A 14287-nucleotide genomic window follows, 5' to 3' on the forward strand; every position below is an offset into this window, starting at 1 on the left:
GCCTGTGTGTTGGAAGGCAGAGGAGGGAGTTTCGGCTTAGTCTTTTCTGCAAGAACCTGCTGATCCCACAACTGTGCCTGGCCCACCCTGGGGAGCCCAAGAGGCTCCAGGCCCTGTTGCTGAGGCCAGCATAGGGGTGGGGGTGGAGGGTGGCCTGGTCAGACGTGCAAACAGGACTTCCCCCAAACAGGGAGTCTCTCTTGACCCTTGAAGCCATCCCCGTTTTCTGACACTCACAATATTATTCCTGGTTTTTGTCTTAAACATTCATCTCCTTTGCCAGGGCCTGTCCATGGTCCACAGCTGAGTCTGAACAGGCTAATCATGAGGCCCCAGCTTTCACTGTGCAGTCTTCTGCAGGGATTGTGTGTGTGTCTCAGATAGAGCTCTCCACTTTGGGATTTTTTTTTTTTTTTGTAGAGTCTCATCCAGTAACAAAGAGAAAATGGAGCTCACCCGGGGTGTCCTGAGATGGGTGGGCCCCAAGGGAGTTCCATTCTCTGAGACGTGTGATGGAGCCCTGTGGTCCTCACTCTCTTTATCTCCTCTGCCTTCCCCGCCGTCTAGCCTCCCCCCTCATCTTTGTTCCCCATTCCCCCACCAGTTCCTTCTGTTCTCCTTCTCCTCACCTCTTGCTCGCCCTGCCCTGAGGGCCCAGCCCCTCACAACCTTCCTCCATAGTCCAGTGCCAATGTTGGCCTAGGGCCTTCAACATCCCCTAACCCCACCTGGCAGAGGGGGAGTTGCAGTGCAGGCTTCCCTGTTGAGGGACCTCACTATTGTGGAGCACTGCCTCTGACAGGTGGTGTCTGAGCCTGTCACCATGAAATGGGGCAGCCACAGTAGCTACCTCCATCGTTCAGTCTCTGTTGAGCATGCATTGTCGAGGGGTGTCACCATGAAACGGGGCAGCCACTGTAGCTACCTCCATTGTTCAGTCTCCGTTGAGCGTGCATTGTTGAGGGGCTCCTCCTCCCTACATGTCGGAACTCTTGGGTTGAGCAGGTGAGCTCAGCAACATTGCAGAATGCAAGATCAGCACACAACAATCGCTTGCATTGATGTATACCAACAAGAAACATGAAAACCAAAGTTAAAGACATTCATAATTACTCCAAGGAAAATTAAATACTTTGGTATAAACTTAGCAAACCATCTACAGAACTTGCATGCTAAAAATTACAAACCATGGGCCGGGTGCGGTGGCTCACGCCTGTAATCCCAACACTTTGGGAGGCCAAGGCAGGTGGATCACAAGGTCAGGAGTTCAAGACCAGCCTGGCCAACATGGTGAAACCCCGTCTCTAGTAAAAATACAAAAATTAGCCAGGTGTGGTGATACGCACCTGTAGTCCCAGCTATTTGGGAGGCTGAGGTAGGAGAATCTCGACCCCGGGAAGCAGAGGTTGCAGTGAGCTGAGATCATGCCACTGCACTCCAGCCTGGGCAACAGAGTGAGACTCTGTCTCAAAAAAAAAAAAAAAAAATTACACACCATGGCTGGGCGAGGTGGCTCACATCTATAATCCCAGCACTTTGGGAGGCCAAGGTGGGTGGATTACCTGAGGTCGGGAGTTCAAAACCAGCCTGGCCAATATGGTAAAACCGTCTTCACTAAAAATGCAACAGATTAGCCGGACATGATGGTGCATGCCTGTAATCCCAGCTACTCAGGAGGCTATATAAGGTGGGAATTGATTAAACCGGGGAGGCAGAGGTTGCAGTGAGCTGAGATCGTGCCACTGCACTCCAGCATGGGCAACAGAGGGAGACTCTGTCCCAAAAAAAACCAAAAATAAAACAAGAAAAAAAAAAACAAGCTGTGCCCCAACCACCTTGAGCACGTGCCATCAGGACTGCCTGAGGCTATGTCACAGGCATGTCCTTAACCTTGGCAAAATAAACTTTCTAAATCGGCTGGGTGCGGTGGCTCACGCCTGTAATCCCAGCATTTTGGGAGGCCAAGGCAGGCGGATCACTTGAGGTCAGGAGTTTGAGACCAGCCTGGCCAAAATGATGAAACCCTGTCTCTACTAAAAATACAAAAATTAGCCAGGCGTGGCGGCGGGCGCCTGTAGTCCCAGCTACTCGGGAGGCTGAGGCAGGAGAATGGCATGAACCTGGGAGGCGGAGCTTGCAGTGAGCCGAGATCGCGCCACTGCACTCCAGCCTGGGCAACAGAGCGAGACTCCGTCTAAAAAAAAAAAAAAAAAATTTTATTTTTTAAAAAATCGCATAGTATAAGTCCACTTATTTGGAAACAATGACTTTTTCCACTCTTGCATCTAATGAAACAGTTTTGCTTAAATTTCTCCACAAGCACCTTCAGCACACTCACCTAAGCTGCCCGAGTTTTGGATCCGGGTACAGCACCATCCTGGGATCCTCACCCCGAGCCCAGAATTGCCTGTGTACGTTTAGATGGTGACCTCCAGACAAAGGCACCGAGCGTCTTGCTTTCCAAAAGGATCTCTGGTCAGGTTCGGTAGCTCACGCCTGTCATCCCAGCACTTTGAGAGGCCAAGGCGGGCAAATTACCTGAGGTCAGGAGTTCGAGACCATCCTGGCCAACATGGTGAAGCCCCGTCTCTACTAAAAATACAGAAAAAATTAGCTGGGCATGGTCTTGGGTGCCTGTAGTCCCAGCTACTCGGAAGGCTGAGGCAGGAGAATTGCTTGAACCAGGGAGGTGGAGGTTGCAGTGACCTGAGATGGCACCACTGCACTCCAGCCTGGGCGACAGAGCGAGACGCCGTCTCAAAAGAAAAAAAAAAGAGAAAAGAAAAGGATCTTCAAAAGCTTATTTAAATAATCCTTAACATACACAGTTATGGCTAAATTTGCATTTCAATGCTGTTATCTCTCTTCTTTTAACCCAACATAAACTTCTGTCAGCATCCCAGCCTAGCATTCGTTAATTGCGGGCTAATGTGTCTTTCCTAAACAGTATCTTGTTCAAAATCAAGCCACTGGAAACAGTTGCTCTGCCAAGGCTGAAGGAGGAGGCAGGCCGCCTTTTCCAGCCTGTCAGGGAGGAAACCTCACCTGCTGCGCTGAGACGGCCTGCCTGTCCTGCTGCTCCTCTGAGTGGTTTTTATCTGCTCCTCCCAGAGAACCTCAGCAATGTGAGGGCAGGAGCCGTCTGCCCACCCCGAAGCCCTGGGGGAAGGACTGCCCAGCACAGCTCCAGGGTAAAAACAGAAACCGTGGGACGCATGGCCTCTCTGCTGTGGGTCCCTCCACCGCCCCGGGCCTGCCAGACAGGTTCTTCCGCGGGGTGCCCACTTCCTGTGTGGAGCCTCCTTGACCCGTCTGGTTCCATGTGCCCCATCTCCACGCACCTGCATGCCATCACTCCCACCCATCTCTGCGCCTCCCTCCAGGGCCCAGCTGCTGATAGCCCATGCGGGACAGCGCCCGTGGCCGGGACTGAGTCAGCACAGCCAGACCCGGATGCACAGGCTGCCCCAGAGTGACAACGTGAATGCATCGTCAAGCATGTGGAAGGCCCATCCTTTTACAGAGATGTGCACGGGAACATGAGCCTGTCTATTTACTTAGACAAGGGAGGGCCCTGGCCACGTCCAGGCCACAGAGGGAACGTGAGCCTGTCTATTTACTTAGATGAGGGAGGGCTCTGGCCATGTCCAGGCCACAGAGGGAACATGAGCCTATTTACTTAGACAAGGGAGGGCCCTGGCCACGTCCAGGCCACAGAGGGAATGTGAGCCTGTCTATTTACTTAGATGAGGGAGGGCTCTGGCCACGTCCAGGCCACAGAGGGAACATGAGCCTGTCTATTTACTTAGATGAGGGAGGGCTCTGGCCATGTCCAGGCCACATGCCACTCCAGTCGGACCTGCCAGAGAGGAGCCCTCCGTGTCCTCCTCCTCCCCTCCCCGTCCAGCGTGGAGGCTCCCGTGAGCCCCGAAGTCGGGGCCCCTTTAATCTGGAGTCTAGGGGGCCCCCTCTGTCTCTCCTTCACAGAGGATTTGGTATAAGCCGTGGAAGGACCTAGTGTTCTCATTTGTATGTAAATGAAAATTAAAATTCTAAGCCCCCAACCAAAGGATGGACCCTCCCCTTGGCCAACAACATTCCAAATTATCCTGAAAAACTGCTTCAGGCCATGAGGGGAAATGGGAATCGGAGGAGCCTCACAAACATCAACACAGAGACCTTCAGTCTCCTTGAGTCTGATAAGCATTTACCATCTATTCTCTCCCAAGTCTTCTCCCTGGAGGCTTCATCTGCAATAAACCTTGCTCTCTACAACCTCTCATCTTAACCCAGGGATTCCTTTCTGTTTGATTCCAAGTCTTTAGATAGTAAGTCCTTCACCAATGGCCAATCAGAAAATCTTTAAATCTACCTGTGACCTGAAGCCCTCCACCTCCTCACGTTGTTCAGCCTTACCAGACTGAACCAATGTACATGTTACATGTATTGATCGATGTCTCATGCCTATTTAAAATGTATAAACCAAGCTGTGGGCTGGGCGCAGTGGCTCATGCCTATAATCCCAGCACTCTGGGAGGCCGAGGCAGGCGGATCACCTGAGGTCAGGAGTTCGAGACCAGTCTGACCAACATGGTGAAACCCCGTCTCCACTAAAAATACAAAAAATTAGCCAGGCGGGGTGGTGCGTGCCTGTAATCCCAGATACTTGGGAGGCTGTAAAAAGTTAAGTAGAGCTTCCTCTTCAAAAACTTTCCTCCCCATCTAATTAGGAATAAATAGTAACTTCTCTTAGAAGCAAAATTTATTCAAAGACCTGTGCTAACATTCTTAAATATCTGCTAGCCGTAATAAAGAAATGAATGTACTTTTTTTTCTTAGCTCCCACAAGTTAGCCTAAATATCTGCCCTGGCATGCTTATACTGGTCCCAGCAAGTATTAGGTCACGGCCTGTTCCTCTTCCTTATTTGAAGGTGTTTTTACCTTTCTCAGCACTCCACAAGTTACTTCCTCCTTCCTTTGTTCCCCTCTGCCTTTGCCTCTTTTGAAAAGTTCTAAGTTGCTAGCCAGTCGGGACCAATACAGAATGTGAGGTCCCGTTCCAGCCAATGGAAACCAGACACAGCAGTCGGGGGGACGCGTCAGGTTATAAATGACCCTGTCTCCTTTGTTCGCTGTACCTTCACGGCAAAACTGCTGGTGAGTGTGCCCTTTCTGCAGAAAGTAAGAAATGGCCTTGTTGAGTAAATTAAATTTATGTTCAAGTGCTATTTCTTTACAGCACCGGGGAACAAGCATTTCAAACAAGGCTGAGGCAGGAGAATCGTTTGAACTGGGGAGGCGGAGGTTGCAGTGAACTGAGATCTTGCCACTGCACTCCAGCCTGAGTGACAGAGTGAGGCTCTCGTCTCAAAAAAAAAAAAAAAGAAGGTGAAGAAGAATTTTTATGTGTGTGTGTGTGTGTGTGTAGGGTTTAAATAGTTATCTAATATTTTGTACATTGTGTGATCAGGTATCTACTTTCTTATCTACATGGTGTGAAATGAGTTTGTGTGTGTGTGTGTGTGTGTTATAAAATGAACATGTGTTAAATCAGAGACCTGAAGTGCCTGAGACTTTGCTCTGCTCACAAGCTAACAAGCTAGCCAGCCAGTTTCACACATACGTGGACACGGGAAACATCCGTTCCCGTGGGTGGACGGGACGATGTGGGTGGAACTTGGACAGGCAGCAGGTGCATGTTGGGGAAGGACCCCAAGTTCAGGAAACTCTCTTATCCTTTTTTGTTTTTTCAGACGGAGTCTTGCTCTGTCACCCAGGCTGGAGTGCAATGGCACAGGCTCGGCTCACTGCAACCTCCCCGTCCCGGGTTCAAGCGATTCTCCTGCCTCAGCCTCCTGAGTAGCTGAGATTATAGGCGCGTGCCACTACACCCAGTAATTTTTGTATTATTAGTACAGCCATTCTCTTGCTTCAGCCTCCAGAGTAGCTGGGACTACAGGCTAATTTTTTGTATTTTTAGTAGAGATGAGGTTTCACCATGTCGGCCAGGCTGGTCTCGAACTCCTGACCTTGTGATCCACCCGCCTTGGCCTCTCAAAGTGCTGGGATTATAGCTGTGAGCCACCGAACCCGGCTGAAACTCTTTTTTCCTTTTTGTGGCTGCTGGGGGCCTCCTCATCCTCCCTTCCAGAGAGACAAACCTGGTCTCTTCTCTGGTGTGTAAGTAAGCCTTCTCCAGGGACAGAGGTAGGTGGGAGGCGTTGTGGGGGTGGAGGAGGTCTTTGTCCTAGAGACGGGGTTTCACCATGTTGGCGAGGCTGGTCTTGAACTCCTGACCTCAAGTGATCCACCCGCCTCAGCCTCCCAAAGTGCTGGGATTACAGGCGTGAGCCACCTTGCACAGCCTGGACAAACATTCTTAACATGGTTTCAGTGACTCTGAGGACCTGGACCGCGGAGAAACATGAGGTGTGGAAAATTGCCTCCCAATAGGGTCTAACCTGCTTTAAGACTGTGAGATGGAGGCTGGGCGCGGTGGCTCACGCCTGTAATCCCAGCACTTTGGGAGGCCGAGGCGGGCGGATCACGAGGTCAGGAGATCAAGACCATTTTAGCTAACACAGTGAAACCCCATCTCTACTAAAAATACAAAAAATTAGCCAGGCGTGGTGGCAGGCACCTGTAATCCCAGCTACTTGGGAGGCTGAGGCAGGAGAATCGCTTGAACCTGGGAGGCGGAGGTTGCATGAGCCAAGATCGTGCCATTGCACTCCAGCCTGGGCAATAGAGCAAGACTGTCTCAAAAAAAAAAAAAAAAATGCCAGGTGTGGTGGCTCACGCCTGTAATCCCAGTACTTTGGGAGGCTGAGGCAGGCAGATGACGAGGTCAGGAGATCGAGGCCATCCTGGCTAACACGGTGAAACCTCATCTCTACTAAAAATACAAAAAATTAGCCTGTAGTCCCAGCTACTCTGGAGGCTGAAGCAAGAGAATGGCGTGAACCTGGGAGGTGGAGCTTGCAGTGTGAGTGGAGATCGCGCCACTGCACTCCAGCCTGGGCGACAGAGCGAGATTCCGTCTCAAAATAAAATTAAAAAAAAAACTTTGAGATGGGTATTTAATGTTTTTGCCTGTCTTTTGGCAGGTAGGTATTGTGCGTGTGTGTGTGTGTGTGCACATGGCTGTGTGTAGTGTATGTGTCTAATTTCTCTGTAGGTATGACTGATATCTAACATTTTGTGTATAGTGTGGCATAACTACTTTGTGTATGTTATCAAATTTTTATTGAATATGTTGGAAATGAGCATCTATTTTTGTTTTTTGTTTTTGTTTTGTTTTTCTTTTTGAGATGGAGCTCGTTCTGTTGCCCAGGCTGGAGTGCAGTGGCGCGATCTCAGCTCACTGCAACCTCCACCTCCTGGGTTCAAGCGATTCTTCTGCCTCAGCCTCCCGAGTAGCTGGGATTACAGGCGCCTGCCACCACGTCTGGCTAATATTTGTATTTTTAGTAGAGACGGGGTTTCACCATGTTGACCAGGCTGGTCTGGAACTCCTGACCTCAGGTGATCCACCTGCCTCGGCCTCCGAAAGTAGTGGGATTACAGGCGTGAGCCACCGCACCCAACCAATTTTGTTCTTTTTAAGGTTGTTTTGGCTATTCTGAGTCCCCTGAATTTCCATATAAATTTTAGGATCAGCTTGTCAATTACTGAAAAAAGCTCATTAGGACTTTGATATGGATTGTGTTGAATGATTAGGTTGGAGACACCTTAACAATATTGTCTTCCCACCGCGGACGCAGGACATCTTTCCATTTACTTAGACCTTCTTTAGATTCTTTTGGTCATGGTTTGTAGTTGTAGCTTTCAGAATATTAGTTTTGCACTCTTTGGCTACATTTATTTGCTTTTTAAAATTATTAGACTTTATGTTTCAGAGCAATTTTAGATTTATAGAAAAATCTATCAGAAAGTACGGCGTTCCCATACACCCCTCTCTCCCCCAAACCCTGCACTCCACTTCCCTGTTATCTACATCTCGCATGAGTTTGGTACTTTTGTTAGGATTGATGAACCGATATCGACACGATCTTCTTAACCGAAGTCCATCCTGAAGTCCACACTGGATGCTCTTTGTGCGGTGTGTTCTATATTGGTTAGTTAGTTAGTTTGTTTGAGACAGAGTCTCCCTCTGTCGCCCAGGCTAGAGTGCGGTGGTACGACCTCGGCTCACTGCAATCTCCGCCTCCCGGGTTCAAAGGATTCTCCTGCCTCAGCCTCCCAAGTAACTGGGATTATAGGCATGTGCCACCACGTCCGCCTAATTTTTGTATTTTTAGTAGAGACGGTTTTGCCATGTTGGCCAGGTCTCAAAACTCCTGACCTCAAGTGATCCGCCTGCATCAGCGTCCCAAAGTGCTGGGATTACAGGCGTGAGCCACCGTGCCTGGCCATTGACATTCGATGTTTAACATACACAGTTAACTGCACATTATTCCAAGATAGGCCAAGTCCATGCAGTGTCTCCAGGCTCTTTTGAGCAGGCCGGGGCTTTAGAGCGTGCTCCCTGCTCACCACACCACACGCAGCTTTCTGGTGGTCATTGCTGAGTTTTAGTTTTGTGTAAAAACACGCACGCACAGGCCGGGCGCGGTGGTTCACGCCTGTAATCCCAGCACTTTGAGAGGCTGAGGCAGGCGGATCACCTGAGGTCAGGAGTTCGAGACCCGCCCAACCAACATGGTGAAACCCCGTCTCTATTAAAAATACAAAATTAAACCCCGTCTCTACTAAAAATACAAAAAATTAGCCGGACATGGTGGCGCATGCCTGTAATCCCAGCTACTCAGGAGGCTGAGGCAGGAGAATCACTTGAGCCCGGGAGGCGGAGGTTGCAGTGAGCCGAGATGGCGCCACTGCACTCAAGCCTGGGGGACAAGAGCGAGACTCCGTCTGAAAACAAACAAAACAAAACAAAAAACTACACACACACACACACACACACACACACACACACACAGATGAACGGCTGGAATTATTTCTCCGGCGATGGTTAAATGATACTTGGGTTCAGTTGTTGGTGATGTGCCAGCTGCTCAGGGTCTGGTTCTTCTGACTCTTTTGTGGGTGTCCTGCCTCCCCATATCCGGCGTCCTACCAGGCGTCCGAGCATGTTCCTAGCATGGTGTTTGCGTCTCCGCCTGCAGAGTCAGGTTAGTTCTCAAGTCTGAAGCTCCTCACGACTCTCTCTTCCTCTGCTCTTGTGAGATCATCACGTCTGCGATTTCAGCCCTGCCTGGCTCCCCTGCGCTTCCACTGCTTCCCTGCCGCCCTGTCCTCAGCAGCGTCACTTACAGCCACACCAAGCTCTTCAACTGGTTTGTGAATTACCTCATGGACTTGTTTTCGTGTGTGTCCAGGACTATAAATTTTATTTCCAAGATTTCCACCTGGTTGATTGAAACAGGCATTCATTGATGCGTTCACCCAACAAACTCCCATGAGGCCTCCTCTGCAGGGCACCTGCGGGCACTTCCGGCTCCCAGAGGGGCCTGGCGTCTGGAGGGAGAAGTGGAAGGAGACTGAAGGGCGCCTGAGGTGGGCAGGTGGCACAAGCAGCAAGCGAGGGCGGCAATCTTTTTTTTTTTTTTGAGACGGAGTCTTGCTTTGTCGCCCAGGCTGGAGTGCCGTGGCACTATCTTGGCTCACTGCAACCTCTGCCTCCTGGGTTCAAGCAATTCTCCTGCCTCAGCCTCCCGGGTAGCTGGGATTCCAGGTGCCCACGACCACGCCCAGCTAATTTTTTTTAGTACAGATGGGGTTTCACCATGTTGGCCAGGCTGGTCTCAAACTCCTGACCTCAGGTGATCCACCCGCTTTGGCCTCCCAAAGGTTTGGGATTATAGGCGTGAACCACCGGGCCCGGCTGATTTTCAACATTACCAAATATCTAATCAGTGTCCGTCACCACGATTGTTGCGTAATGTGCTTCGTTTTGTTTACAGTTTGCGTGACTCAGGATCCAAATCAAGCCATAGGTCTACACTCACTTCCTCTCGATTGTTTCTCTCATTGTATCTTCTTCAATCCCCTGCACAGCTGGCTGTGGAAGAAACAGTTCCTAGTCCTGAGAGTTTCTGCTGACATTCCAAGGCGTCTCCCACCTGTCCCCGAATTCTATAAATCAGTGTGAGACCCGGAGGCCTAATCAGTGTCTTAGTGTGGGTCCCCAAGAAGCAGAGCCTGAGCTAAGGGGCTTGGGGTGGGTTGGGCTGGGATCTTTCCTCGGGCGACCACCTTAGGGAGTCAGAAAGGGGCAGAGAGTGTGAAATGGGAAGAAACAGCAACGCTGAAGAAAAGGTGCATCCCAGGGCTGCCTGAGCCCCAGCCAGAGAAGGCCTGGGACGGAGACCCACTGGGGGGCCTCCCACGGAGCAGCCAGAGGGGCGAGGCTGGGTGGGGGGACGGAGCACCTGCTGCACCTGTATTCAGGGTGGATTTTTAAGCAAGATCTCGTTGTAGCCGTGTCGCTTTCCTACCAGGAGGCCCATGACATCCGGCTGTCTCTGTGGTAATGTTCATATCAATGACGGTTGTTACCTGTGTCATTATCTCACTGGGGCTGTGACGGGGGAGAGTTTATTCTATACTTTCTTCATTTACCAGCTGCAATGTTCCTAGAGAGAAGCCAGCACTCGCCAGATCTTTGGCCACCCCGAGGTGTCGTGTGCATAAGGGAAGATGAGAGGCTGGTTGACACCCACCCTTCACCCGTTTTGTAAATAACAAGCTGGCGCCCCAGAGCCCATCCACAGCAGCTTTTTCAGTGGCATTATGCATTCGTGGCGCAAGCATCCTTAGTATGCTTCCATCAGTGGCTTCAGTCGTGGCCGGTGCAGGTCTCTTTGGGTGGCCTCAGGTCCTGCAGTCCTCACAGCTCCCTTTCCTTGTCCATCTCCTGATCTACATCCAGGCACATTCAGCCTTCCTCTCGCTCCTGGAGCCTCTGAAATAGTGACAGCTCCTTCTACGCACAGACCTCATTCTGCACCCGCGTGGTTTCCAGGCTGGCTTCCACTGATGGAGTTTCTTCCTCGTCACGGGTCATATTTTCCTCTTTGCATGTCTGATGACTTTTGATTAGATGCAGGCGTTGTTCACTTTCCCTGTTGAGTTCTGAGTATATTTGCATTCCTATTAAATATTCCTGTGTTTTGCTCTGGACAAAGTCAAGTTACTTGGAGACACATTGGTCCTCTCCAGCCTTCTGAGCTTTTGAGTCTGGACCAGCGCAGAGTTCGCTCCTGTCCCACAGCTGACCGCCCTGCCTGGTGCCCCTGGGACGACGAGGACATCCTGGGGCCGGAGGGGGTGCAAAGACTCCCAGCCCTGTTCCGCCAGCTTCTTTCCAGAGTCCTTCCCAGCTCCGGGCAGCTCCCACATGCCTGCCCCATCCTGGAGCTCTGGCTGTGGGCAGTCCCTCCTCTCCGTCCCTGCCCTGTGGACTCTGGTGTGTGGGTCTCCCTGACTCCCAGCTTTGCCTCCTCCGCCCAGCTCCTCTCCTGGAGTTGCAGCCAGGAGGCTTCCTTTAGGCCTCGCCCCATTTGCTCCTCTCTCAGGCACCATGTCCTGTGCTCCCTGATGCCCAGTGTCTGAAGATCGTTGGATGTATTTTGTCCACTGTTTCAGCTGCTTCGGGAAAGAGGGTAAACTCACGCCCTGCACACACATGCCGATGGCACAGAGATTGAGGCTCTGAGCTTTGCCTCCACCTGGTGTGAAAATACGTCATCTTCTGGCTTTGCAGTCAGTGCTGTGCAACTCAGTTTTGATCTGCTTTGTAGTTTTATGTGTCTCATGAGGGAATTCAGGGAGATACAAAATTCTTGCTACTGCCACCATCTTCCCAGAATCCACAGGGATTTATTTATTTATTTTATTTTGAGACAGGGTCTTCCTCTGTCATCTGGGCTGGAGTGCAGCGGTGCAATCTCGGCTCGCTGCAACCTCCACCTGCCGGGCTCAAGCAATCCTCCCACCTCAACCTCCCAAGGAGCTGGGGCCACAGATGCACACCACCATGCACCACCATGCCCAGATACTTGTTGTTGTTGTTGTTGTTTTTTTGTAGAAACAGGGTTTCACCATGTTGCTCAGGCTGGTCTTGAACTCCTGGGTTCAAATGATCCACCAGTCTCGGCCTCTCAAAGTGCTGGGGTTATAGTCATGAGCCACTGCACCCCACCTATTTTTATTTTTTAATTTTTTATTTTTTTAAGAGACAGGGGCCAGGCATGGTGGCTCATGCCTATAATCCCAGCACTTTGGGAGGCCGAGACAGGTGAATCACTTGAGGTCAGGAGTTCGAGACCAACCTGGCCAACATGCCAAGACTCCATCTCTACTAAAAATTCAAAAATTAGCCAGGTGTGGTGGCTTATGCCTGTAATCCCAGCTACTTGAGAGGCTGAGGCACGAGAATTGCTTGAACGTGGGAGGTGGAGGCTGCAGTGAGCCGAGATCGTGCCACTGCACTGCAGCCTGGGTGACAGTGTGAGACTCCATATCAAAGAAAAGAAAAGAAAAGAAAAGAGATGGGGTCTCACTATGTTATTCCAGGCTGGTCTCAAACTCCTGCGCCCAAGTAATCCTCCCGCCTCAGCCTCCCAAAGTGCTGGGACTACAGGTGTGAGCCACACTGGCCTCCACAAAGCATTTTTAGGGCAGGCAAATGGGTAGAATGTTCAATGGTAAATGGGTAGAACGTCAATGGTCCCTGCTCCAGGTAAATGGCAGCAACTGTGAGCCCTTTTCTCATCTCGCAGGACAGCATATCCTGGATACTGGAGGTCACTCTGTAAATAAGAGTGTGTGGTGCCATCAGTCTCTTCTTTGTCAGTCTTCTTTATCTTTATCTCTTCTTTATTCACTATCCAAGGTGTGGAGGTTCAAGAGTGTATCCGATTAACCGTGTGGATGGCCATGTTTTCAATTTTTCTGTTATACATTATGCTGCAATTAATAGCCTTGGTCATCCATCTTTTTTATTCCTGCCATTTATCTCTGGAATAAAGTCCTATTTGGGGGCCACTGGGCTGAAGGATAAATGCCCGTGTACTTTGCTGGATACTGTCAAACGCTCCTCTGCTCCCACCACTCACGTCTGAGAGCCCTGTTTCCTGACAGCCTTGCCAACAAGGTGAGTGAGTGTCAGGGAGAGCTCTGGGCGGAGTGAGCTTGGGGAAACAGGCAGAGGTGGGAGCAGGGACCTCAGAGGACGTCCTTATCATCACGCGCTGGGTGCAGCGCTCCCACTTGGGTGTGACGGGACCCGCTGGTTGGTTGCTCTGTTGAGGATTGACTGGGGGTGGGGGGCCCAAGGCTGTGGCACCAGTTCCAGCAGGACAGGGCGGGTTTGGGCCAGAGCAGCCTTGGAAAGCCATGGTTGGATGATGGGAAGTTTCCAAGACAGAGCTGGCAGGACTTTCTGATGAAAACAGAAGAGAGCAATTGGGAACGAGACCACATGTCTGTACCCCAGCAACAGAAAGGGTGGTGACAAAGGCAGTTGGATTTACCCCACAAAGTCCTGGAGCATTTGGTTGAGAGATGGGGGTGGGCGCAGATGCCTGATGTGCTTAAGAGAGAACTCGGGGAGGGAAATTGGAGAAAGAGTTCCTGAAGAGTGACGCTGTGAAGACAGCAGAGAAGCACAGGGTCCAGAGAGCTCTTTCTGTTCTGCTCCATCCTCAAGGATGGGCAGACCCTCTGCCAGTTTGTGAGTGACCAGAATGATCTGCTAGAGAGGCACCCAATGGCCCTAGGAGGCCCTAGTGACTGGGTGGGCAGGGAGGGCAGACCAGCACCCTGGGGAAGGTTGGGGCACCCTCTGGGGGGGACAGGGGCCTCCCCTCTACTCCAGTCTGCCTGTGCCATGATTTCTGCCTCCTTTCTTTACAGCTCTGCTAAGGAATACGTGCCTGTATGTAATATGTGCACACCCCTGAACTCACACCAGGACAACACACACTGCCAACACCCTAGGCTTCTTTGGCCCCGATGCCCCTACCCTCGGGCCTTGGCTGAGTGAGGTCCCGGGAGGGTGCATGTGGGAGACCTGGCTGGCTGCTGATGGGCCATGGATGGCCACTTTGGGCATGAGAGGAAGAGGGTGCAGAGGACTCTGGGGTCTTGCCTCAGGACTGGCGGTGGGGGGTGGGGGGTCCTGGGGTACACAGCAGACTCAGGATGGCCTGGGGAAGCCATCCGGCCATGTGGCATTTAAGCTTCCTAATGACATTCAGCAGAAACAGAGCTGGACACAAG

The sequence above is a fragment of the Pan troglodytes genome, chromosome 3 (genome assembly GCF_028858775.2).
Source record: "Pan troglodytes isolate AG18354 chromosome 3, NHGRI_mPanTro3-v2.0_pri, whole genome shotgun sequence".
NCBI classification, from domain to species: domain Eukaryota; kingdom Metazoa; phylum Chordata; class Mammalia; order Primates; family Hominidae; genus Pan; species Pan troglodytes.